The following is a 25,646-nucleotide window of genomic DNA, read 5'->3' as shown; positions in this document are numbered from 1 at the left end:
GGGGCAAGACAAGCAATCAGCATCAGTCTCTGTGCCTCTGTGCGAGCAGTGCCAGGGGCAGATGAGACTGAGCAACAGCTTTCCAGGCTAGCTCTTTCTGCCTGCGAGCTATCTGCAGACGTTCGCATTTTCAGAGCAGGGCTACCTTCAGGCACCCGGCACGGACCACCTAAGCTGCGTTTGAAGTTTGGGGGGCAAGGGAAGCAAGCAGCCCCAGTCTCTGTGCCTCTGTGCGAGCAGTGCCATGGGCAGATGAGGCTGAGCAACAGCTTTCCAGGCTAGCTCTTTCTGGCTGCGAGCTATCTGCAGACATTCGCATTTTCAGAGCAGGGCTGACGGAGGCGCCCGGCACGGACCACCTAAGCTAGGTTTGAAGTTTGAAGGGGCAAGAGAAACAAGCAGCCCCAGTCTCTGTGCCTCTGTGTGAGCAGTGCCATGGGCAGATGAGGCTGAGCAACAGCTTTCCAGGCTAGCTCTTTTTGGCTGTGAGCTATCTGCAGACGTTTGTATTTTCAGAGCAAGGCTGCCGGCGGTCCCCTGCACGGACCCCCTAAGCGACGTTTGAAGTTTGAGGTGGCAAGACAAGCAAGCAGCCCCAGTCTCTGTGCCTCTGTGCGAGCAGTGCCATGGGCAGATGAGACTGAGCAACAGCTTTCCAGGCTAGCTCTTTCCTGCTGCGAGCTATCTGCAGACGTTCGCATTTTCAGAGCAGGGCTGCCGGAGGCGCCCTGCTCGGAACACCTAAGCTACGTTTGAATTTCGAGGGTGCAAGACAAGTAAGCAGCACCAGTCTCTGTGCCTCTGTGCGAGCAGTGCCATGGGTAGATGAGGCTAAGCAACAGCTTTCCTGGCTAGCTTTTTCTGGCTGTGAGCTATCTGCAGACGTTCGCATTTTCACAGCAGCGCTGTCGGAGACGCTCGGCACGTAAAGCCTAACCTACGTCTGAAGTTTGAGGTGGCAAGAGAAGCAAGCAGCCCCAGTCTCTGTGCCTCTGTGCGAGCAGTGCCATGGGCAGATGAGGCTGAGCAACAGCTTTCCAGGCTAGCTCTTTCTGGCTGCGAGCTATCTGCAGACGTTCGTATTTTCAGAGCAAGGCTGCCGCAGGCCCCCTGCACGAAACCCCTAAGCGACGTTTGAAGTTTGAGGTGGCAAGACAAGCAAGCAGCCCCAGTCTCTGTGCCTCTGTGCGAGCAGTGCCATGGGCAGATGAGGCTGAGCAACAGTTTTACAGGCTAGATCATTTTGCCTGCGAGCCATCTGCAGACGTTCGCGTTTTCGGAGCAGGGTTCCCTCAGGCCCTCTGCATGGAACCCCAAATATACATTTGAAGTTTGAGGGGGCAAGACAAGCAAGCAGCCCCAGTCTCTGTGCCTCTGTGCGAGCAGTGCCATGGGCAGATGAGGCTGAGCAACAGCTTTCCAGGCTAGCTCTTTCTGGCTGTGAGCTATCTGCAGACGTTCACATTTTCAGAGCAAGGCTGCCGCAGGCCCCCTGCACGGAACACCTAGGCGACGTTTGAAATTTGAGGTGGAAAGTCAAGCAAGCAGCCCCAGTCTCTGTGCCTCTGTGCGAGCAGTGCCATGGGCAGATGAGGCTGAGCAACAGTTTTACAGGCTAGATCATTTTGCCTGCGAGCTATCTGCAGACGTTCGCGTTTTCGGAGCAGGGTTCATTCAGGCCCTCTGCATGGAACCCCAAATATACATTTGAAGTTTGAGGGGGCAAGACAAGCAAGCAGCCCCAGTCTCTGTGCCTCTGTGCGAGCAGTGCCATGGGCAGATGAGGCTGAGCAAGAGCTTTCCAGGCTAGCTCTTTCTGGCTGCGAGCTATCTGCAGCCGTTCGCATTTCAAGAGTAGGGCTACCTTCAGGCACCCGGCACGGACCACCTAAGCTGCGTTTGAAGTTTGGGGGGCAAGGGAAGCAAGCAGCTCCAGTCTCTGTGCCTCTGTGCGAGCAGTGCCATGGGCAGATGAGGCTGAGCAACAGCTTTCCAGGCTAGCTCTTTCGGGCTGCGAGCTATCTGCAGACATTCGCATTTTCAGATCAGGGCTGACGGAGGCGCCCGGCACGGACCACCTAAGGTAGGTTTGAAGTTTGAAGGGGCAAGAGAAACAAGCAGCCCCAGTCTCTGTGCCTCTGTGTGAGCAGTGCCATAGCCATATGAGGCTGAGCAACAGCTTTCCAGGCTAGCTCTTTCTGGCTGCGAGCTATCTGCAGACGTTCGCATTTTCAGAGCAGGGCTGACGGAGGCGCCCGGCACGGACCATCTAAGCTACGTTTGAAGTTGTGGGGGGAAGACAAGCAAGCAGCCCCAGTTTCTGTGCATCTGTGCGAGCAGTGCCATGGGCAGATGAGGCTGAGCAACAGCTTTCCAGGCTAGCTCTTTCTGCCTGCATGCTATCTCCAGACGTTTGCATTTTCAGAGCAAGGCTGCCGGAGGCCCTCTGCACGGACTCCCTAAGCGACGTTTGAAGTTTGAGGTGGCAAGACAAGCAAGCAGCCCCAGTCTCTGTGCCTCTGTGCGAGCAGTGCCATGGGCAGATGAGGCTGAGCAACAGCTTTCCTGGCTAGCTCTTTCTGGCTGTGAGCTATCTGCAGACTTTCGCATTCTTGAAGCAGGGCTGACGGAGGCGCCCGGCACGGACCGCCAAAGATACGTTTGAAGTTTGAGGTGGCAAGACAAGCAAGCAGCCCCAGTCTCTGTGCCTCAGTGTGAGCAGAGCCATGGGCAGATGAGGCTGAGCAACAGCTTTCCAGGCTAGCTCTTTCTGGCTGCGAGCTATCTGCAGACGTTCGCATTTTCAGAGCAAGGCTGCCGCAGGCCCCCTGCACGGAACCCCTAAGCGACGTGTGAAGTTTGAGGTGGCAAGACAAGCAAGCAGCCCCAGTCTCTGTGCCTCTGTGCGAGCAGTGCCATGGGCAGATGAGGCTGAGCAACAGTTTTACAGGCTAGATCATTTTGCCTGCGAGCTATCTGCAGACGTTCGCGTTTTCGGAGCAGGGTTCCCTCAGGCCCTCTGCATGGAACCCCAAATATACATTTGAAGTTTGAGGGGGCAAGACAAGCAAGCAGCCCCAGTCTCTGTGCCTCTGTGCGAGCAGTGCCATGGGCAGATGAGGCTGAGCAACAGCTTTCCAGTCTAGGTCTTTCTGCCTGCAAGCTATCTGCAGACGTTTGCATTTTCAGAGCAGGGCTACCTTCAGGCACCCGGCACGGACCACCTAAGCTGCGTTTGAAGTTTGCGGGGCAAGGGAAGCAAGCAGCCCCAGTCTCTGTGCCTCTGTGCGAGCAGTGCCATGGGCAGATGAGGCTGAGCAACAGCTTTCCAGGCTAGCTCTTTCTGGCTTCGAGCTATCTGCAGACGTTCGCATTTTCAGAGCAAGGCTGCCGTAGGCCCCCTGCACGGACCCCCAAAGTTACATTTGAATATTGAGGTGACAGTATAAGCAAGCAGCCGCAGTCTCCTTGCCTCTGTTCGAGCAGTGCCATGGGCAGATGAGGCTGAGCAACAGCTTTCCAGGCTAGCTCTTTCTGCCTGCGAGCTATCTGCAGCCGTTCGCATTTTCGGAGCAGGGCTGTCGGAGGCGCTCGGCACGTAGATCCTAACCTATGTCTGAAGTTTGAGGTGGCAAGACAAGCAAGCAGCCCCAGTCTCTGTGCCTCTGTGCGAGCAGTTGCATGGGCAGATGAGGCTGAGCAACAGCTTTCCAGGCTAGCTCTTTCTGGCTTCGAGCTATCTGCAGACATTCGCATTTTCAGAGCAGGGCTGACGGAGGCGCCCGGCACGGACCACCTAAGCTAGGTTTGAAGTTTGAAGGGGAAAGAGAAACAAGCAGCCCCAGTCTCTGTGCCTCTGTGCGAGCAGTGCCATGGGTAGATGAGGCTGAGCAACAGCTTTCCTGGCTAGCTCTTTCTGGCTGTGAGCTATCTGCAGACGTTCGCATTTTCACAGCAGCGCTGTCGGAGGCGCTCGGCACGTAAAGCCTAACCTACGTCTGAAGTTTGAGGTGGCAAGAGAAGCAAGCAGCCCCAGTCTCTGTGCCTCTGTGCGAGCAGTGCCATGGGCAGATGAGGCTGAGCAACAGCTTTCCAGGCTAGCTCTTTCTGGCTGCGAGCTATCTGCAGACGTTCGTATTTTCAGAGCAAGGCTGCCGCAGGCCCCCTGCACGAAACCCCTAAGCGACGTTTGAAGTTTGAGGAGTCAAGACAAGCAAGCAGCCCCAGTCTCTGTGCCTCTGTGCGAGCAGTGCCATGGGCAGATGAGGCTGAGCAACAGTTTTACAGGCTAGATCATTTTGCCTGCGAGCCATCTGCAGACGTTCGCGTTTTCGGAGCAGGGTTCCCTCAGGCCCTCTGCATGGAACCCCAAATATACATTTGAAGTTTGAGGGGGCAAGACAAGCAAGCAGCCCCAGTCTCTGTGCCTCTGTGCGAGCAGTGCCATGGGCAGATGAGGCTGAGCAACAGCTTTCCAGGCTAGCTCTTTCTGGCTGTGAGCTATCTGCAGACGTTCACATTTTCAGAGCAAGGCTGCCGCAGGCCCCCTGCACGGAACACCTAGGCGACGTTTGAAATTTGAGGTGGAAAGACAAGCAAGCAGCCCCAGTCTCTGTGCCTCTGTGCGAGCAGTGCCATGGGCAGATGAGGCTGAGCAACAGTTTTACAGGCTAGATCATTTTGCCTGCGAGCTATCTGCAGACGTTCGCGTTTTCGGAGCAGGGTTCATTCAGGCCCTCTGCATGGAACCCCAAATATACATTTGAAGTTTGAGGGGGCAAGACAAGCAAGCAGCCCCAGTCTCTGTGCCTCTGTGCGAGCAGTGCCATGGGCAGATGAGGCTGAGCAACAGCTTTCCAGGCTAGCTCTTTCTGGCTGCGAGCTATCTGCAGCCGTTCGCATTTCAAGAGTAGGGCTACCTTCAGGCACCCGGCACGGACCACCTAAGCTGCGTTTGAAGTTTGGGGGGCAAGGGAAGCAAGCAGCTCCAGTCTCTGTGCCTCTGTGCGAGCAGTGCCATGGGCAGATGAGGCTGAGCAACAGCTTTCCAGGCTAGCTCTTTCGGGCTGCGAGCTATCTGCAGACATTCGCATTTTCAGATCAGGGCTGACGGAGGCGCCCGGCACGGACCACCTAAGGTAGGTTTGAAGTTTGAAGGGGCAAGAGAAACAAGCAGCCCCAGTCTCTGTGCCTCTGTGTGAGCAGTGCCATAGCCATATGAGGCTGAGCAACAGCTTTCCAGGCTAGCTCTTTCTGGCTGCGAGCTATCTGCAGACGTTCGCATTTTCAGAGCAGGGCTGACGGAGGCGCCCGGCACGGACCACCTAAGCTACGTTTGAAGTTGTGGGGGGAAGACAAGCAAGCAGCCCCAGTTTCTGTGCATCTGTGCGAGCAGTGCCATGGGCAGATGAGGCTGAGCAACAGCTTTCCAGGCTAGCTCTTTCTGCCTGCATGCTATCTCCAGACGTTTGCATTTTCAGAGCAAGGCTGCCGGAGGCCCTCTGCACGGACTCCCTAAGCGACGTTTGAAGTTTGAGGTGGCAAGACAAGCAAGCAGCCCCAGTCTCTGTGCCTCTGTGCGAGCAGTGCCATGGGCAGATGAGGCTGAGCAACAGCTTTCCTGGCTAGCTCTTTCTGGCTGTGAGCTATCTGCAGACTTTCGCATTCTTGAAGCAGGGCTGACGGAGGCGCCCGGCACGGACCGCCAAAGATACGTTTGAAGTTTGAGGTGGCAAGACAAGCAAGCAGCCCCAGTCTCTGTGCCTCAGTGTGAGCAGAGCCATGGGCAGATGAGGCTGAGCAACAGCTTTCCAGGCTAGCTCTTTCTGGCTGCGAGCTATCTGCAGACGTTCGCATTTTCAGAGCAAGGCTGCCGCAGGCCCCCTGCACGGAACCCCTAAGCGACGTGTGAAGTTTGAGGTGGCAAGACAAGCAAGCAGCCCCAGTCTCTGTGCCTCTGTGCGAGCAGTGCCATGGGCAGATGAGGCTGAGCAACAGTTTTACAGGCTAGATCATTTTGTCTGCGAGCTATCTGCAGACGTTCGCGTTTTCGGAGCAGGGTTCCCTCAGGCCCTCTGCATGGAACCCCAAATATACATTTGAAGTTTGAGGGGGCAAGACAAGCAAGCAGCCCCAGTCTCTGTGCCTCTGTGCGAGCAGTGCCATGGGCAGATGAGGCTGAGCAACAGCTTTCCAGTCTAGGTCTTTCTGCCTGCAAGCTATCTGCAGACGTTTGCATTTTCAGAGCAGGGCTACCTTCAGGCACCCGGCACGGACCACCTAAGCTGCGTTTGAAGTTTGCGGGGCAAGGGAAGCAAGCAGCCCCAGTCTCTGTGCCTCTGTGCGAGCAGTGCCATGGGCAGATGAGGCTGAGCAACAGCTTTCCAGGCTAGCTCTTTCTGGCTGCGAGCTATCTGCAGACGTTCGCATTTTCAGAGCAAGGCTGCCGTAGGCCCCCTGCACGGACCCCCAAAGTTACATTTGAATATTGAGGTGACAGTATAAGCAAGCAGCCGCAGTCTCCTTGCCTCTGTTCGAGCAGTGCCATGGGCAGATGAGGCTGAGCAACAGCTTTCCAGGCTAGCTCTTTCTGCCTGCGAGCTATCTGCAGCCGTTCGCATTTTCGGAGCAGGGCTGTCGGAGGCGCTCGGCACGTAGATCCTAACCTATGTCTGAAGTTTGAGGTGGCAAGACAAGCAAGCAGCCCCAGTCTCTGTGCCTCTGTGCGATCAGTTGCATGGGCAGATGAGGCTGAGCAACAGCTTTCCAGGCTAGCTCTTTCTGGCTTCGAGCTATCTGCAGACATTCGCATTTTCAGAGCAGGGCTGACGGAGGCGCCCGGCACGGACCACCTAAGCTAGGTTTGAAGTTTGAAGGGGAAAGAGAAACAAGCAGCCCCAGTCTCTGTGCCTCTGTGCGAGCAGTGCCATGGGTAGATGAGGCTGAGCAACAGCTTTCCTGGCTAGCTCTTTCTGGCTGTGAGCTATCTGCAGACGTTCGCATTTTCACAGCAGCGCTGTCGGAGGCGCTCGGCACGTAAAGCCTAACCTACGTCTGAAGTTTGAGGTGGCAAGAGAAGCAAGCAGCCCCAGTCTCTGTGCCTCTGTGCGAGCAGTGCCATGGGCAGATGAGGCTGAGCAACAGCTTTCCAGGCTAGCTCTTTCTGGCTGCGAGCTATCTGCAGACGTTCGTATTTTCAGAGCAAGGCTGCCGCAGGCCCCCTGCACGAAACCCCTAAGAGACGTTTGAAGTTTGAGGAGTCAAGACAAGCAAGCAGCCCCAGTCTCTGTGCCTCTGTGCGAGCAGTGCCATGGGCAGATGAGGCTGAGCAACAGCTTTACAGGCTAGATCATTTTGCCTGCGAGCCATCTGCAGACGTTCGCGTTTTCGGAGCAGGGTTCCCTCAGGCCCTCTGCATGGAACCCCAAATATACATTTGAAGTTTGAGGGGGCAAGACAAGCAAGCAGCCCCAGTCTCTGTGCCTCTGTGCGAGCAGTGCCATGGGCAGATGAGGCTGAGCAACAGCTTTCCAGGCTAGCTCTTTCTGGCTGCGAGCTATCTGCAGACGTTCGCATTTTCAGAGCAGGGCTGACGGAGGCGCCCGGCACGGACCACCTAAGCTACGTTTGAAGTTGTGGGGGGAAGACAAGCAAGCAGCCCCAGTTTCTGTGCATCTGTGCGAGCAGTGCCATGGGCAGATGAGGCTGAGCAACAGCTTTCCAGGCTAGCTCTTTCTGCCTGCATGCTATTTCCAGACGTTTGCATTTTCAGAGCAAGGCTGCCGGAGGCCCTCTGCACGGACTCCCTAAGCGACGTTTGAAGTTTGAGGTGGCAAGACAAGCAAGCAGCCCCAGTCTCTGTGCCTCTGTGCGAGCAGTGCCATGGGCAGATGAGGCTGAGCAACAGCTTTCCTGGCTAGCTCTTTCTGGCTGTGAGCTATCTGCAGACTTTCGCATTCTTGAAGCAGGGCTGACGGAGGCGCCCGGCACGGACCGCCAAAGATACGTTTGAAGTTTGAGGTGGCAAGACAAGCAAGCAGCCCCAGTCTCTGTGCCTCAGTGTGAGCAGAGCCATGGGCAGATGAGGCTGAGCAACAGCTTTCCAGGCTAGCTCTTTCTGGCTGCGAGCTATCTGCAGACGTTCGCATTTTCAGAGCAAGGCTGCCGCAGGCCCCCTGCACGGAACCCCTAAGCGACGTGTGAAGTTTGAGGGGGCAAGACAAGCAAGCAGCCCCAGTCTCTGTGCCTCTGTGCGAGCAGTGCCATGGGCAGATGAGGCTGAGCAACAGTTTTACAGGCTAGATCATTTTGCCTGCGAGCTATCTGCAGACGTTCGCGTTTTCGGAGCAGGGTTCCCTCAGGCCCTCTGCATGGAACCCCAAATATACATTAGAAGTTTGATTGGGCAAGACAAGCAAGCAGCCCCAGTCTCTGTGCCTCTGTGCGAGCAGTGCCATGGGCAGATGAGGCTGAGCAACAGCTTTCCAGTCTAGGTCTTTCTGCCTGCAAGCTATCTGCAGACGTTTGCATTTTCAGAGCAGGGCTACCTTCAGGCACCCGGCACGGACCACCTAAGCTGCGTTTGAAGTTTGGGGGGCAAGGGAAGCAAGCAGCCCCAGTCTCTGTGCCTCTGTGCGAGCAGTGCCATGGGCAGATGAGGCTGAGCAACAGCTTTCCAGGCTAGCTCTTTCCTGCTGCGAGCTATCTGCAGACGTTCGCATTTTCAGAGCAGGGCTGCCGGAGGCGCCCTGCTCGGAACACCTAAGCTACGTTTGAATTTCGAGGGTGGAAGACAAGTAAGCAGCACCAGTCTCTGTGCCTCTGTGCGAGCAGTGCCATGGGTAGATGAGGCTGAGCAACAGCTTTCCTGGCTAGCTCTTTCTGGCTGTGAGCTATCTGCAGACGTTCGCATTTTCACAGCAGCGCTGTCGGAGGCGCTCGGCACGTAAACAATAACCTACGTTTGAAGTTTGAGGTGGCAAGAGAAGCAAGCAGCCCCAGTCTCTGTGCCTCTGTGCGAGCAGTGCCATGGGCAGATGAGGCTGAGCAACAGCTTTCCAGGCTAGCTCTTTCTGGCTGCGAGCTATCTGCAGACGTTCGTATTTTCAGAGCAAGGCTGCCGCAGGCCCCCTGCACGAAACCCCTAAGCGACGTTTGAAGTTTGAGGTGGCAAGACAAGCAAGCAGCCCCAGTCTCTGTGCCTCTGTGCGAGCAGTGCCATGGGCAGATGAGGCTGAGCAACAGTTTTACAGGCTAGATCATTTTGCCTGCGAGCCATCTGCAGACGTTCGCGTTTTCGGAGCAGGGTTCCCTCAGGCCCTCTGCATGGAACCCCAAATATACATTTGAAGTTTGAGGGGGCAAGACAAGCAAGCAGCCCCAGTCTCTGTGCCTCTGTGCGAGCAGTGCCATGGGCAGATGAGGCTGAGCAACAGCTTTCCAGGCTAGCTCTTTCTGGCTGTGAGCTATCTGCAGACGTTCACATTTTCAGAGCAAGGCTGCCGCAGGCCCCCTGCACGGAACACCTAGGCGACGTTTGAAATTTGAGGTGGAAAGACAAGCAAGCAGCCCCAGTCTCTGTGCCTCTGTGCGAGCAGTGCCATGGGCAGATGAGGCTGAGCAACAGTTTTACAGGCTAGATCATTTTGCCTGCGAGCTATCTGCAGACGTTCGCGTTTTCGGAGCAGGGTTCATTCAGGCCCTCTGCATGGAACCCCAAATATACATTTGAAGTTTGAGGGGGCAAGACAAGCAAGCAGCCCCAGTCTCTGTGCCTCTGTGCGAGCAGTGCCATGGGCAGATGAGGCTGAGCAACAGCTTTCCAGGCTAGCTCTTTCTGGCTGCGAGCTATCTGCAGCCGTTCGCATTTCAAGAGTAGGGCTACCTTCAGGCACCCGGCACGGACCACCTAAGCTGCGTTTGAAGTTTGGGGGGCAAGGGAAGCAAGCAGCTCCAGTCTCTGTGCCTCTGTGCGAGCAGTGCCATGGGCAGATGAGGCTGAGCAACAGCTTTCCAGGCTAGCTCTTTCGGGCTGCGAGCTATCTGCAGACATTCGCATTTTCAGATCAGGGCTGACGGAGGCGCCCGGCACGGACCACCTAAGGTAGGTTTGAAGTTTGAAGGGGCAAGAGAAACAAGCAGCCCCAGTCTCTGTGCCTCTGTGTGAGCAGTGCCATAGCCATATGAGGCTGAGCAACAGCTTTCCAGGCTAGCTCTTTCTGGCTGCGAGCTATCTGCAGACGTTCGCATTTTCAGAGCAGGGCTGACGGAGGCGCCCGGCACGGACCACCTAAGCTACGTTTGAAGTTGTGGGGGGAAGACAAGCAAGCAGCCCCAGTTTCTGTGCATCTGTGCGAGCAGTGCCATGGGCAGATGAGGCTGAGCAACAGCTTTCCAGGCTAGCTCTTTCTGCCTGCATGCTATCTCCAGACGTTTGCATTTTCAGAGCAAGGCTGCCGGAGGCCCTCTGCACGGACTCCCTAAGCGACGTTTGAAGTTTGAGGTGGCAAGACAAGCAAGCAGCCCCAGTCTCTGTGCCTCTGTGCGAGCAGTGCCATGGGCAGATGAGGCTGAGCAACAGCTTTCCTGGCTAGCTCTTTCTGGCTGTGAGCTATCTGCAGACTTTCGCATTCTTGAAGCAGGGCTGACGGAGGCGCCCGGCACGGACCGCCAAAGATACGTTTGAAGTTTGAGGTGGCAAGACAAGCAAGCAGCCCCAGTCTCTGTGCCTCAGTGTGAGCAGAGCCATGGGCAGATGAGGCTGAGCAACAGCTTTCCAGGCTAGCTCTTTCTGGCTGCGAGCTATCTGCAGACGTTCGCATTTTCAGAGCAAGGCTGCCGCAGGCCCCCTGCACGGAACCCCTAAGCGACGTGTGAAGTTTGAGGTGGCAAGACAAGCAAGCAGCCCCAGTCTCTGTGCCTCTGTGCGAGCAGTGCCATGGGCAGATGAGGCTGAGCAACAGCTTTCCAGGCTAGCTCTTTCTGCCTGCGAGCTATCTGCAGCCGTTCGCATTTTCGGAGCAGGGCTGTCGGAGGCGCTCGGCACGTAGATCCTAACCTATGTCTGAAGTTTGAGGTGGCAAGACAAGCAAGCAGCCCCAGTCTCTGTGCCTCTGTGCGAGCAGTGCCATGGGCAGATGAGGCTGAGCAACAGCTTTCCAGGCTAGCTCTTTCTGGCTTCGAGCTATCTGCAGACATTCGCATTTTCAGAGCAGGGCTGACGGAGGCGCCCGGCACGGACCACCTAAGCTAGGTTTGAAGTTTGAAGGGGAAAGAGAAACAAGCAGCCCCAGTCTCTGTGCCTCTGTGCGAGCAGTGCCATGGGTAGATGAGGCTGAGCAACAGCTTTCCTGGCTAGCTCTTTCTGGCTGTGAGCTATCTGCAGACGTTCGCATTTTCACAGCAGCGCTGTCGGAGGCGCTCGGCACGTAAAGCCTAACCTACGTCTGAAGTTTGAGGTGGCAAGAGAAGCAAGCAGCCCCAGTCTCTGTGCCTCTGTGCGAGCAGTGCCATGGGCAGATGAGGCTGAGCAACAGCTTTCCAGGCTAGCTCTTTCTGGCTGCGAGCTATCTGCAGACGTTCGTATTTTCAGAGCAACTCTGCCGCAGGCCCCCTGCACGAAACCCCTAAGCGACGTTTGAAGTTTGAGGAGTCAAGACAAGCAAGCAGCCCCAGTCTCTGTGCCTCTGTGCGAGCAGTGCCATGGGCAGATGAGGCTGAGCAACAGTTTTACAGGCTAGATCATTTTGCCTGCGAGCCATCTGCAGAAGTTCGCGTTTTCGGAGCAGGGTTCCCTCAGGCCCTCTGCATGGAACCCCAAATATACATTTGAAGTTTGAGGGGGCAAGACAAGCAAGCAGCCCCAGTCTCTGTGCCTCTGTGCGAGCAGTGCCATGGGCAGATGAGGCTGAGCAACAGCTTTCCAGGCTAGCTCTTTCTGGCTGCGAGCTATCTGCAGCCGTTCGCATTTCAAGAGTAGGGCTACCTTCAGGCACCCGGCACGGACCACCTAAGCTGCGTTTGAAGTTTGGGGGGCAAGGGAAGCAAGCAGCTCCAGTCTCTGTGCCTCTGTGCGAGCAGTGCCATGGGCAGATGAGGCTGAGCAACAGCTTTCCAGGCTAGCTCTTTCGGGCTGCGAGCTATCTGCAGACATTCGCATTTTCAGATCAGGGCTGACGGAGGCGCCCGGCACGGACCACCTAAGGTAGGTTTGAAGTTTGAAGGGGCAAGAGAAACAAGCAGCCCCAGTCTCTGTGCCTCTGTGTGAGCAGTGCCATAGCCATATGAGGCTGAGCAACAGCTTTCCAGGCTAGCTCTTTCTGGCTGCGAGCTATCTGCAGACGTTCGCATTTTCAGAGCAGGGCTGACGGAGGCGCCCGGCACGGACCACCTAAGCTACGTTTGAAGTTGTGGGGGGAAGACAAGCAAGCAGCCCCAGTTTCTGTGCATCTGTGCGAGCAGTGCCATGGGCAGATGAGGCTGAGCAACAGCTTTCCAGGCTAGCTCTTTCTGCCTGCATGCTATCTCCAGACGTTTGCATTTTCAGAGCAAGGCTGCCGGAGGCCCTCTGCACGGACTCCCTAAGCGACGTTTGAAGTTTGAGGTGGCAAGACAAGCAAGCAGCCCCAGTCTCTGTGCCTCTGTGCGAGCAGTGCCATGGGCAGATGAGGCTGAGCAACAGCTTTCCTGGCTAGCTCTTTCTGGCTGTGAGCTATCTGCAGACTTTCGCATTCTTGAAGCAGGGCTGACGGAGGCGCCCGGCACGGACCGCCAAAGATACGTTTGAAGTTTGAGGTGGCAAGACAAGCAAGCAGCCCCAGTCTCTGTGCCTCAGTGTGAGCAGAGCCATGGGCAGATGAGGCTGAGCAACAGCTTTCCAGGCTAGCTCTTTCTGGCTGCGAGCTATCTGCAGACGTTCGCATTTTCAGAGCAAGGCTGCCGCAGGCCCCCTGCACGGAACCCCTAAGCGACGTGTGAAGTTTGAGGTGGCAAGACAAGCAAGCAGCCCCAGTCTCTGTGCCTCTGTGCGAGCAGTGCCATGGGCAGATGAGGCTGAGCAACAGTTTTACAGGCTAGATCATTTTGCCTGCGAGCTATCTGCAGACGTTCGCGTTTTCGGAGCAGGGTTCCCTCAGGCCCTCTGCATGGAACCCCAAATATACATTTGAAGTTTGAGGGGGCAAGACAAGCAAGCAGCCCCAGTCTCTGTGCCTCTGTGCGAGCAGTGCCATGGGCAGATGAGGCTGAGCAACAGCTTTCCAGTCTAGGTCTTTCTGCCTGCAAGCTATCTGCAGACGTTTGCATTTTCAGAGCAGGGCTACCTTCAGGCACCCGGCACGGACCACCTAAGCTGCGTTTGAAGTTTGCGGGGCAAGGGAAGCAAGCAGCCCCAGTCTCTGTGCCTCTGTGCGAGCAGTGCCATGGGCAGATGAGGCTGAGCAACAGCTTTCCAGGCTAGCTCTTTCTCGCTTCGAGCTATCTGCAGACGTTCGCATTTTCAGAGCAAGGCTGCCGTAGGCCCCCTGCACGGACCCCCAAAGTTACATTTGAATATTGAGGTGACAGTATAAGCAAGCAGCCGCAGTCTCCTTGCCTCTGTTCGAGCAGTGCCATGGGCAGATGAGGCTGAGCAACAGCTTTCCAGGCTAGCTCTTTCTGCCTGCGAGCTATCTGCAGCCGTTCGCATTTTCGGAGCAGGGCTGTCGGAGGCGCTCGGCACGTAGATCCTAACCTATGTCTGAAGTTTGAGGTGGCAAGACAAGCAAGCAGCCCCAGTCTCTGTGCCTCTGTGCGAGCAGTTGCATGGGCAGATGAGGCTGAGCAACAGCTTTCCAGGCTAGCTCTTTCTGGCTTCGAGCTATCTGCAGACATTCGCATTTTCAGAGCAGGGCTGACGGAGGCGCCCGGCACGGACCACCTAAGCTAGGTTTGAAGTTTGAAGGGGAAAGAGAAACAAGCAGCCCCAGTCTCTGTGCCTCTGTGCGAGCAGTGCCATGGGTAGATGAGGCTGAGCAACAGCTTTCCTGGCTAGCTCTTTCTGGCTGTGAGCTATCTGCAGACGTTCGCATTTCCACAGCAGCGCTGTCGGAGGCGCTCGGCACGTAAAGCCTAACCTACGTCTGAAGTTTGAGGTGGCAAGAGAAGCAAGCAGCCCCAGTCTCTGTGCCTCTGTGCGAGCAGTGCCATGGGCAGATGAGGCTGAGCAACAGCTTTCCAGGCTAGCTCTTTCTGGCTGCGAGCTATCTGCAGACGTTCGTATTTTCAGAGCAAGGCTGCCGCAGGCCCCCTGCACGAAACCCCTAAGCGACGTTTGAAGTTTGAGGAGTCAAGACAAGCAAGCAGCCCCAGTCTCTGTGCCTCTGTGCGAGCAGTGCCATGGGCAGATGAGGCTGAGCAACAGTTTTACAGGCTAGATCATTTTGCCTGCGAGCCATCTGCAGACGTTCGCGTTTTCGGAGCAGGGTTCCCTCAGGCCCTCTGCATGGAACCCCAAATATACATTTGAAGTTTGAGGGGGCAAGACAAGCAAGCAGCCCCAGTCTCTGTGCCTCTATGCGAGCAGTGCCATGGGCAGATGAGGCTGAGCAACAGCTTTCCAGGCTAGCTCTTTCTGGCTGTGAGCTATCTGCAGACGTTCACATTTTCAGAGCAAGGCTGCCGCAGGCCCCCTTCACGGAACACCTAGGCGACGTTTGAAATTTGAGGTGGAAAGACAAGCAAGCAGCCCCAGTCTCTGTGCCTCTGTGCGAGCAGTGCCATGGGCAGATGAGGCTGAGCAACAGTTTTACAGGCTAGATCATTTTGCCTGCGAGCTATCTGCAGACGTTCGCGTTTTCGGAGCAGGGTTCATTCAGGCCCTCTGCATGGAACCCCAAATATACATTTGAAGTTTGAGGGGGCAAGACAAGCAAGCAGCCCCAGTCTCTGTGCCTCTGTGCGAGCAGTGCCATGGGCAGATGAGGCTGAGCAACAGCTTTCCAGGCTAGCTCTTTCTGGCTGCGAGCTATCTGCAGCCGTTCGCATTTCAAGAGTAGGGCTACCTTCAGGCACCCGGCACGGACCACCTAAGCTGCGTTTGAAGTTTGGGGGGCAAGGGAAGCAAGCAGCTCCAGTCTCTGTGCCTCTGTGCGAGCAGTGCCATGGGCAGATGAGGCTGAGCAACAGCTTTCCAGGCTAGCTCTTTCGGGCTGCGAGCTATCTGCAGACATTCGCATTTTCAGATCAGGGCTGACGGAGGCGCCCGGCACGGACCACCTAAGGTAGGTTTGAAGTTTGAAGGGGCAAGAGAAACAAGCAGCCCCAGTCTCTGTGCCTCTGTGTGAGCAGTGCCATAGCCATATGAGGCTGAGCAACAGCTTTCCAGGCTAGCTCTTTCTGGCTGCGAGCTATCTGCAGACGTTCGCATTTTCAGAGCAGGGCTGACGGAGGCGCCCGGCACGGACCACCTAAGCTACGTTTGAAGTTGTGGGGGGAAGACAAGCAAGCAGCCCCAGTTTCTGTGCATCTGTGCGAGCAGTGCCATGGGCAGATGAGGCTGAGCAACAGCTTTCCAGGCTAGCTCTTTCTGCCTGCATGCTATCTCCAGACGTTTGCATTTTCAGAGCAAGGCTGCCGGAGGCCCTCTGCACGGACTCCCTAAGCGACGTTTGAAGTTTGAGGTGGCAAGACAAGCAAGCAGCCCCAGTCTCTGTGCCTCTGTGCGAGCAGTGCCATGGGCAGATGAGGCTGAGCAACAGCTTTCCTGGCTAGCTCTTTCTGGCTGTGAGCTATCTGCAGACTTTCGCATTCTTGAAGCAGGGCTGACGGAGGCGCCCGGCACGGACCGCCAAAGATACGTTTGAAGTTTGAGGTGGCAAGACAAGCAAGCAGCCCCAGTCTCTGTGCCTCAGTGTGAGCAGAGCCATGGGCAGATGAGGCTGAGCAACAGCTTTCCAGGCTAGCTCTTTCTGGCTGCGAGCTATCTGCAGACGTTCGCATTTTCAGAGCAAGGCTGCCGCAGGCCCCCTGCACGGAACCCCTAAGCGACGTGTGAAGTTTGAGGTGGCAAGACAAGCAAGCAGCCCCAGTCTCTGTGCCTCTGTGCGAGCAGTGCCATGGGCAGATGAGGCTGAGCAACAGTTTTACAGGCTAGATCATTTTGCCTGCGAGCTATCTGCAGACGTTCGCGTTTTCGGAGCAGGGTTCCCTCAGGCCCTCTGCATGGAACCCCAAATATACATTTGAAGTTTGAGGGGGCAAGACAAGCAAGCAGCCCCAGTCTCTGTGCCTCTGTGCGAGCAGTGCCATGGGCAGATGAGGCTGAGCAACAGCTTTCCAGTCTAGGTCTTTCTGCCTGCAAGCTATCTGCAGACGTTTGCATTTTCAGAGCAGGGCTACCTTCAGGCACCCGGCACGGACCACCTAAGCTGCGTTTGAAGTTTGCGGGGCAAGGGAAGCAAGCAGCCCCAGTCTCTGTGCCTCTGTGCGAGCAGTGCCATGGGCAGATGAGGCTGAGCAACAGCTTTCCAGGCTAGCTCTTTCTGGCTTCGAGCTATCTGCAGACGTTCGCATTTTCAGAGCAAGGCTGCCGTAGGCCCCCTGCACGGACCCCCAAAGTTACATTTGAATATTGAGGTGACAGTATAAGCAAGCAGCCGCAGTCTCCTTGCCTCTGTTCGAGCAGTGCCATGGGCAGATGAGGCTGAGCAACAGCTTTCCAGGCTAGCTCTTTCTGCCTGCGAGCTATCTGCAGCCGTTCGCATTTTCGGAGCAGGGCTGTCGGAGGCGCTCGGCACGTAGATCCTAACCTATGTCTGAAGTTTGAGGTGGCAAGACAAGCAAGCAGCCCCAGTCTCTGTGCCTCTGTGCGAGCAGTTGCATGGGCAGATGAGGCTGAGCAACAGCTTTCCAGGCTAGCTCTTTCTGGCTTCGAGCTATCTGCAGACATTCGCATTTTCAGAGCAGGGCTGACGGAGGCGCCCGGCACGGACCACCTAAGCTAGGTTTGAAGTTTGAAGGGGAAAGAGAAACAAGCAGCCCCAGTCTCTGTGCCTCTGTGCGAGCAGTGCCATGGGTAGATGAGGCTGAGCAACAGCTTTCCAGTCTAGCTCTTTCTGGCTGCGAGCTATCTGCAGCCGTTCGCATTTTCACAGCAGCGCTGTCGGAGGCGCTCGGCACGGGCAGCCTAACATATGTCTGAAGTTTGAGGTGGCAAGACAAGCAAGCAGCCCCAGTCTCTGTGCCTCTGTGCGAGCAGTGCCATGGGCAGATGAGGCTGAGCAACAGTTTTACAGGCTAGATCATTTTGCCTGCGAGCTATCTGCAGACGTTCGCGTTTTCGGAGCAGGGTTCCCTCAGGCCCTCTGCATGGAACCCCAAATATGCATTTGAAGTTTGAGGGGGCAAGACAAGCAAGCAGCCCCAGTCTCTGTGGCTCTGTGCGAGCAGTGCCATGGGCAGATGAGGCTGAGCAACAGCTTTCCAGGCTAGCTCTTTCGGCCTGCGAGCTATCTGCAGACGTTTGCATTTTCAGAGCAGGGCTACCTTCAGGCACCCGGCACGGACCACCTAAGCTGCGTTTGAAGTTTGGGGGGCAAGGGAAGCAAGCAGCCCCAGTCTCTGTGCCTCTGTGCGAGCAGTGCCATGGGCAGATGAGGCTGAGCAACAGCTTTCCAGGCTAGCTCTTTCTGGCTTCGAGCTATCTGCAGACGTTCGCATTTTCAGAGCAAGGCTGCCGGAGGCCCCCTGCACGGACCCCCAAAGTTACATTTGAATATTGAGGTGGCAGTATAAGCAAGCAGCCGCAGTCTCTGTGCCTCTGTTCGAGCAGTGCCATGGGCAGATGAGGCTGAGCAAAATCTTTCCAGGCTAGCTCTTTCTGCCTGCGAGCTATCTGCAGCCGTTCGCATTTTCGGAGCAGGGCTGTCGGAGGCACTCGGCACGTAGAGCCTAACCTACGTCTGAAGTTTGAGGTGGCAAGACAAGCAAGCAGCCCCAGTCTCTGTGCCTCTGTGCGAGCAGTTGCATGGGCAGATGAGGATGAGCAACAGCTTTACAGGCTAGCTCTTTCTGGCTGCGAGCTATCTGCAGACATTCGCATTTTCAGAGCAGGGCTGACGGAGGCGCCCGGCACGGACCACCTAAGCTAGGTTTGAAGTTTGAAGGGGCAAGAGAAACAAGCAGCCCCAGTCTCTGTGCCTCTGTGTGAGCAGTGCCATGGGCAGATGAGGCTGAGCAACAGCTTTCCAGGCTAGCTCTTTCTGGCTGCGAGCTATCTGCAGCCGTTCGCATTTTCAGAGCAGGGCTGACGGAGGCGCCCGGCACGGACCACCTAAGCTACGTTTGAAGTTGAGGTGGCAAGACAAGCAAGCAGCCCCATTCACTGTGCCTCTGTGCGAGCAGTGCCATAGCCATATGAGGCTGAGCAACAGCTTTCCAGGCTAGCTCTTTCTGGCTGCGAGCTATCTGCAGACGTTTGTATTTTCAGAGCAAGGCTGCCGGCGGTCCCCTGCACGGACCCCCTAAGCGACGTTTGAAGTTTGAGGTGGCAAGACAAGCAAGCAGCCCCAGTCTCTGTGCCTCTGTGCGAGCAGTGCCATGGGCAGATGAGGCTGAGCAACAGCTTTCCAGGCTAGCTCTTTCCTGCTGCGAGCTATCTGCAGACGTTCGCATTTTCGGAGCAGGGCTGCCGGAGGCGCCCGGCTCGGAACACCTAAGCTACGTTTGAATTTCGAGGGTGCAAGACAAGTAAGTAGCACCAGTCTCTGTGCCTCTGTGCGAGCAGTGCCATGGGTAGATGAGGCTGAGCAACAGCTTTCCTGGCTAGCTCTTTCTGGCTGTGAGCTATCTGCAGACGTTCGCATTTTCACAGCAGCGCTGTCGGAGGCGCTCGGCACGTAAAGCCTAACCTACGTCTGAAGTTTGAGGTGGCAAGAGAAGCAAGCAGCCCCAGTCTCTGTGCCTCTGTGCGAGCAGTGCCATGGGCAGATGAGGCTGAGCAACAGCTTTCCAGGCTAGCTCTTTCTGGCTGCGAGCTATCTGCAGCTGTTCGCATTTCAAGAGTAGGGCTACCTTCAGGCACCCGGCACGGACCACCTAAGCTGCGTTTGAAGTTTGGGGGGCAAGGGAAGCAAGCAGCTCCAGTCTCTGTGCCTCTGTGCGAGCAGTGCCATGGGCAGATGAGGCTGAGCAACAGCTTTCCAGGCTAGCTCTTTCGGGCTGCGAGCTATCTGCAGACATTCGCATTTTCAGATCAGGGCTGACGGAGGCGCCCGGCACGGACCACCTAAGGTAGGTTTGAAGTTTGAAGGGGCAAGAGAAACAAGCAGCCCCAGTCTCTGTGCCTCTGTGTGAGCAGTGCCATAGCCATATGAGGCTGAGCAACAGCTTTCCAGGCTAGCTCTTTCTGGCTGCGAGCTATCTGCAGACGTTTGCATTTTCAGAGCAGGGCTACCTTCAGGCGCCCGGCACGGACCACCTAAGCTGCGTTTGAAGTTTGGGGGGCAAGGGAAGCAAGCAGCCCCAGTCTCTGTGCCTCTGTGCGAGCAGTGCCATGGGCAGATGAGGCTGAGCAACAGCTTTCCAGGCTAGCTCTTTCTGCCTGCGAGCTATCTGCAGACGTTCGCATTTTCAGAGCAAGGCTGCCGTAGGCCCCCTGCACGGACCCCCAAAGTTACATTTGAATATTGAGGTGACAGTATAAGCAAGCAGCCGCAGTCTCCTTGCCTCTGTTCGAGCAGTGCCATGGGCAGATGAGGCTGAGCAACAGCTTTCCAGGCTAGCCCTTTCTGCCTGCGAGCTATCTGCAGCCGTTCGCATTTTCGGAGCAGGGCTGTCGGAGGCGCTCGGCACGTAGAGCCTAACCTACGTCTGAAGTTTGAGGTGGCAAGACAAGCAAGCAGCCCCAGTCTCTGTGCCTCTGTGCGAGCAGTGCCATGGGCAGATGAGTCTGAGCAACAGCTTTCCTGGCTAGCTCTTTCTGGCTGTGAGCTATCTGCAGACATTCGCATTCTTGAAGCAGGGCTGACGGAGGCGCCCGGCACGGACCGCCAAAGATACGTTTGAAGTTTGAGGTGGCAAGACAAGCAAGCAGCCCCAGTCTCTGTGCCTCAGTGTGAGCAGAGCCATGGGCAGATGAGGCTGAGCAGCAGCTTTCCAGGTTAGCTCTTTCTGGCTGCGAGCTATCTGCAGACGTTCGCATTTTCAGAGCAAGGCTGCCGCAGGCCCCCTGCACGGAACCCCTAAGCGACGTTTGAAGTTTGAGGTGGCAAGACAAGCAAGCAGCCCCAGTCTCTGTGCCTCTGTGCGAGCAGTGCCATGGGCAGATGAGGCTGAGCAACAGTTTTACAGGCTAGATCATTTTGCCTGCGAGCTATCTGCAGACGTTCGCGTTTTCGGAGCAGGGATCCCTCAGGCCCTCTGCATGGAACCCCAAATATACATTTGAAGTTTGAGGGGGCAAGACAAGCAAGCAGCCCCAGTCTCTGTGCCTCAGTGTGAGCAGAGCCATGGGCAGATGAGGCTGAGCAACAGCTTTACAGGCTAGCTCTTTCTGGCTGCGAGCTATCTGCAGACGTTCGCATTTTCAGAGCAAGGCTGCCGCAGGCCCCCTGCCCGGAACCCCTAAGCGACGTTTGAAGTTTGAGGTGGAAAGACAAGCAAGCAGCCCCAGTCTCTGTGCCTCTGTGCGAGCAGTGCCATGGGCAGATGAGGCTGAGCAACAGTTTTACAGGCTAGATTATTTTGTCTGCGAGCTATCTGCAGACGTTTGCATTTTCAGAGCAGGGCTACCTTCAGGCACCCGGCACGGACCACCTAAGCTGCGTTTGAAGTTTGGGGGGCAAGGGAAGCAAGCAGCCCCAGTCTCTGTGCCTCTGTGCGAGCAGTGCCATGGGCAGATGAGGCTGAGCAACAGCTTTCCAGGCTAGCTCTTTCTGGCTTCGAGCTATCTGCAGACGTTCGCATTTTCAGAGCAAGGCTGCCGGAGGCCCCCTGCACGGACCCCCAAAGTTACATTTGAATATTGAGGTGGCAGTATAAGCAAGCAGCCGCAGTCTCTGTGCCTCTGTTCGAGCAGTGCCATGGGCAGATGAGGCTGAGCAAAATCTTTCCAGGCTAACTCTTTCTGCCTGCGAGCTATCTGCAGCCGTTCGCATTTTCGGAGCAGGGCTGTCGGAGGCGCTCGGCACGTAGAGCCTAACCTACGTCTGAAGTTTGAGGTGGCAAGACAAGCAAGAAGCCCCAGTCTCTGTGCCTCTGTGCGAGCAGTGCCATGGGCAGATGAGGCTGAGCAACAGCTTTCCAGGCTAGCTCTTTCTGCCTGCGAGCTATCTGCAGACATTCGCATTTTCAGAGCAGGGCTGACGGAGGCCCCCTGCACGGACCACCTAAGCTACGTTTGAAGTTTGAGGTGGCAAGACAAGCAAGCAGCCCCAGTCTCTGTGCCTCTGTGCGAGCAGTGCCATAGCCATATGAGGCTGAGCAACAGCTTTCCAGGCTAGCTCTTTCTGGCTGCGAGCTATCTGCAGACGTTTGCATTTTCAGAGCAAGGCTGCCGGCGGTCCCCTGCACGGACCCCCTAAGCGACGTTTGAAGTTTGAGGTGGCAAGACAAGCAAGCAGCCCCAGTCTCTGTGCCTCTGTGCGAGCAGTGCCATGGGCAGATGGGGCTGAGCAACAGCTTTCCAGGCTAGCTCTTTCTGGCTGCGAGCTATCTGCAGACGTTCGCATTTTCAGAGCAGGGCTGCCGGAGGCGCCCGGCTCGGAACACCTAAGCTACGTTTGAATTTCGAGGGTGCAAGACAAGTAAGCAGCACCAGTCTCTGTGCCTCTGTGCTAGCAGTGCCATGGGTAGATGAGGCTGAGCAACAGCTTTCCTGGCTAGCTCTTTCTGGCTGTGAGCTATCTGCAGACGTTCGCATTTTCGGAGCAGCGCTGTCGGAGGCGCTCGCCACGTAAAGCCTAACCTACGTCTGAAGTTTGAGGTGGCAAGACAAGCAAGCAGCCCCAGTCTCTGTGCCTCTGTGCGAGCAGTGCCATGGGCAGATGAGGCTGAGCAACAGTTTTACAGGCTAGATCATTTTGCCTGCGAGCTATCTGCAGACGTTCGCGTTTTCGGAGCAGGGTTCCCTCAGGCCCTCTGCATGGAACCCCAAATATACATTTGAAGTTTGAGGTGGCAAGACAAGCAAGCAGCCCCAGTCTCTGTGCCTCTGTGCGAGCAGTGCCATGGGCAGATGAGGCTGAGCAACAGCTTTCGTGGCTAGCTCTTTCCTGCTGCGAGCTATCTGCAGACGTTCGCATTTTCAGAACAGGGCTGCTGGAGGCTTCCTGCACGAACCACCTAAGCTATGTTTGAAGTTTGAGGGGGCAAGACAAGCAAGCAGCCCCAGTCTCTGTGCCTCTGTGCGAGCAGTGCCAGGGGCAGATGAGACTGAGCAACAGCTTTCCAGGCTAGCTCTTTCTGGCTTCGAGCTATCTGCAGACGTTCTCATTTTCAAAGCAAGGCTACCTTCAGGCACCCGGCACGGACCACCTAGGCTGCGTTTGAAGTTTGGGGGGCAAGGGAAGCAAGCAGCCCCAGTCTCTGTGCCTCTGTGCGAGCAGTGCCATGGGCAGATGAGGCTGAGCAACAGCTTTCCAGGCTAGCTCTTTCTGGCTGCGAGCTATCTGCAGACGTTCGCATTTTCAGAGCAGGGCTGCCGGAGGCGCCCGGCTCGGAACACCTAAGCTACGTTTGAAGTTCGAGGGTGCAAGACAAGCAAGCAGCACCAGTCTCTGTGCCTCTGTGCGAGCAGTGCCATGGGTAGATGAGGCTGAGCAACAGCTTTCCTGGCTAGCTCTTTCTGGCTGTGAGCTATCTGCAGACGTTCGCATTTTCGGAGCAGCGCTGTCGGAGGCGCTCGGCACGTACAGCCTAAGCTACGTCTGAAGTTTGAGGTGGCAAGACAAGCAAGCAGCCCCAGTCTCTGTGCCTCTGTGCGAGCAGTGCCATGGGCAGATGAGGCTGAGCAACTGTTTTACAGGCTAGATCATTTTGCCTGCGAGCTATCTGCAGACGTTCGCGTTTTCGGAGCAGGGTTCCCTCAGGCCCTCTGCATGGAACCCCAAATATACATTTGAAGTTTGAGGGGGCAAGACAAGCAAGCAGCCCCAGTCTCTGTGGCTCTGTGCGAGCAGTGCCATGGGCAGATGAGGCTGAGCAACAGCTTTCCAGGCTAGCTCTTTCCTGCTGCGAGCTATCTGCAGACGTTCGCATTTTCAGAACAGGGCTGCTGGAGGCTTCCTGCACCAACCACCTAAGCTATGTTTGAAGTTTGAGGGGGCAAGACAAGCAAGCAGCCCCAGTCTCTGTGCCTCTGTGCGAGCAGTGCCAGGGGCAGATGAGACTGAGCAACAGCTTTCCAGGCTAGCTCTTTCTGCCTGCGAGCTATCTGCAGACGTTCGCATTTTCAGAGCAGGGCTACCTTCAGGCACCCGGCACGGACCAGCTAGGCTGCGTTTGAAGTTTGGGGGGCAAGAGAAGCAAGCAGCCCCAGTCTCTGTGCCTCTGTGCGAGCAGTGCCATGGGCAGATGAGGCTGAGCAACAGCTTTCCAGGCTAGCTCTTTCTGGCTTCGAGCTATCTGCAGACGTTCGCATTTTCAGAGCAAGGCTACCGGAGGCCCCCTGCACGGACCCCCAAAGTTACATTTGAATATTGAGGTGGCAGTATAAGCAAGCAGCCCCAGTCTCTGTGCCTCTGTGCGAGCAGTGCCATGGGCAGATGAGACTGAGCAACAGCTTTCCAGGCTAGCTCTTTCTGCCTGCGAGCTATCTGCAGCCGTTCGCATTTTCGGAGCAGGGCTGTCGGAGGCGCTCGGAACGTAGAGCCTAACATACGTCTGAAGTTTGAGGTGGCAAGACAAGCAAGTAGCTCCAGTCTCTGTGCCTCTGTGCGAGCAGTGCCATGGGCAGATGAGGCTGAGCAACAGCTTTCCAGGCTAGCTCTTTCTGCCTGCGAGCTATCTGCAGACATTCGCATTTTCAGAGCAGGGCTGACGGAGGTGCCCGGCACGGACAACCTAAGGTAGGTTTGAAGTTTGAAGGGGCAAGAGAAACAAGCAGCCCCAGTCTCTGTGCCTCTGTGCGAGCAGTGCCATGGGCAGATGAGGCTGAGCAACAGCTTTCCAGTCTAGCTCTTTCTGGCTGCGAGCTATCTGCAGACGTTCGCATTTTCAGAGCAGGGCTGTCGGACGCGCCCAGCTCGGAACACCTAAGCTACGTTTGAAGTTTGAGGGGGCAAGAGAAGCAAGCAGCCCCAGTCTCTGTGCCTCTGTGCGAGCAGTGCCATGGGCAGATGAGGCTGAGCAACAGCTTTCCTGGCTAGCTCTTTCTGCCTGCGAGCTATCTGCAGACATTAGCATTTTCAGAGCAGGGCTGACGGAGGTGCCCGGCACGGACCACCTAAGGTAGGTTTGAAGTTTGAAGGGGCAAGAGAAACAAGCAGCCCCAGTCTCTGTGCCTCTGTGCGAGCAGTGCCATGGGCAGATGAGGCTGAGCAACAGCTTTCCAGTCTAGCTCTTTCTGGCTGCGAGCTATCTGCAGACATTCGCATTTTCGGAGCAGCGCTGTCGGAGGCGCTCGGCACGGGCAGCCTAACATATGTCTGAAGTTTGAGGTGGCAAGACAAGCAAGCAGCCCCAGTCTCTGTGCCTCTGTGCGAGCAGTGCCATGGGCAGATGAGGCTGAGCAACAGCTTTCCAGGCTAGGTCTTTCTGGCTGCGAGCTATCTGCAGACATTCGCATTTTCAGAGCAGGGCTGACGGAGGCTCCCGGCACGGACCACCTAAGCTAGGTTTGAAGTTTGAAGGGGCAAGAGAAACAAGCAGCCCCAGTCTCTGTGTCTCTGTGCGAGCAGTGCCATATCCATATGAGGCTGAGCAACAGCTTTCCAGGCTAGGTCTTTCTGGCTGTGAGCTATCTGCAGACGTTCTCATTCTTGGAGCAGCGCTGACGGAGGCGCTCGACACGTACAGCCTAAGCGCCGTTTGAAGTTTGAGGTGGCAAGACAAGCAAGCAGCCCCAGTCTCTGTGCCTCTGTGCGAGCAGTGCCATGGGCAGATGAGGCTGAGCAACAGCTTTCCAGGCTAGCTCTTTCTGGCTGCGAGCTATCTGCAGACGTTCGCATTTTCAGAGCAGGGCTGCCGGAGGCTTCCTGCTCGGAACACCTAAGCTACGTTTGAAGTTCGAGGGTGCAAGACAAGCAAGCAGCACCAGTCTCTGTGCCTCTGTGCGAGCAGTGCCATGGGTAGATGAGGCTGAGCAACAGCTTTCCTGGCTAGCTCTTTCTGCCTGCGAGCTATCTGCAGACGTTTGCATTTTCAGAGCAGGGCTACCTTCAGGCACCCGGCACGGACCACCTAAGCTGCGTTTGAAGTTTGGGGGGCAAGGGAAGCAAGCAGCCCCAGTCTCTGTGCCTCTGTGCGAGCATTGCCATGGGCAGATGAGGCTGAGCAACAGCTTTCCAAGCTAGCTCTTTCTGCCTGCGACCTATCTGCAGACGTTCGCATTTTCAGAGCAAGGCTGCCGCAGGCCCCCTGCACGGACCCCCAAATTTACATTTGAATATTGAGGTGGCAGTATAAGCAAGCAGTCCCAGTCTCTGTGCCTCTGTGCGAGCAGTGCCATGGGC

Source organism: Opisthocomus hoazin, chromosome 17 (assembly GCF_030867145.1).
Source record: "Opisthocomus hoazin isolate bOpiHoa1 chromosome 17, bOpiHoa1.hap1, whole genome shotgun sequence".
In the NCBI taxonomy this organism is placed as follows: domain Eukaryota; kingdom Metazoa; phylum Chordata; class Aves; order Opisthocomiformes; family Opisthocomidae; genus Opisthocomus; species Opisthocomus hoazin.
Note: the sequence above shows the minus strand (reverse complement) of the source record.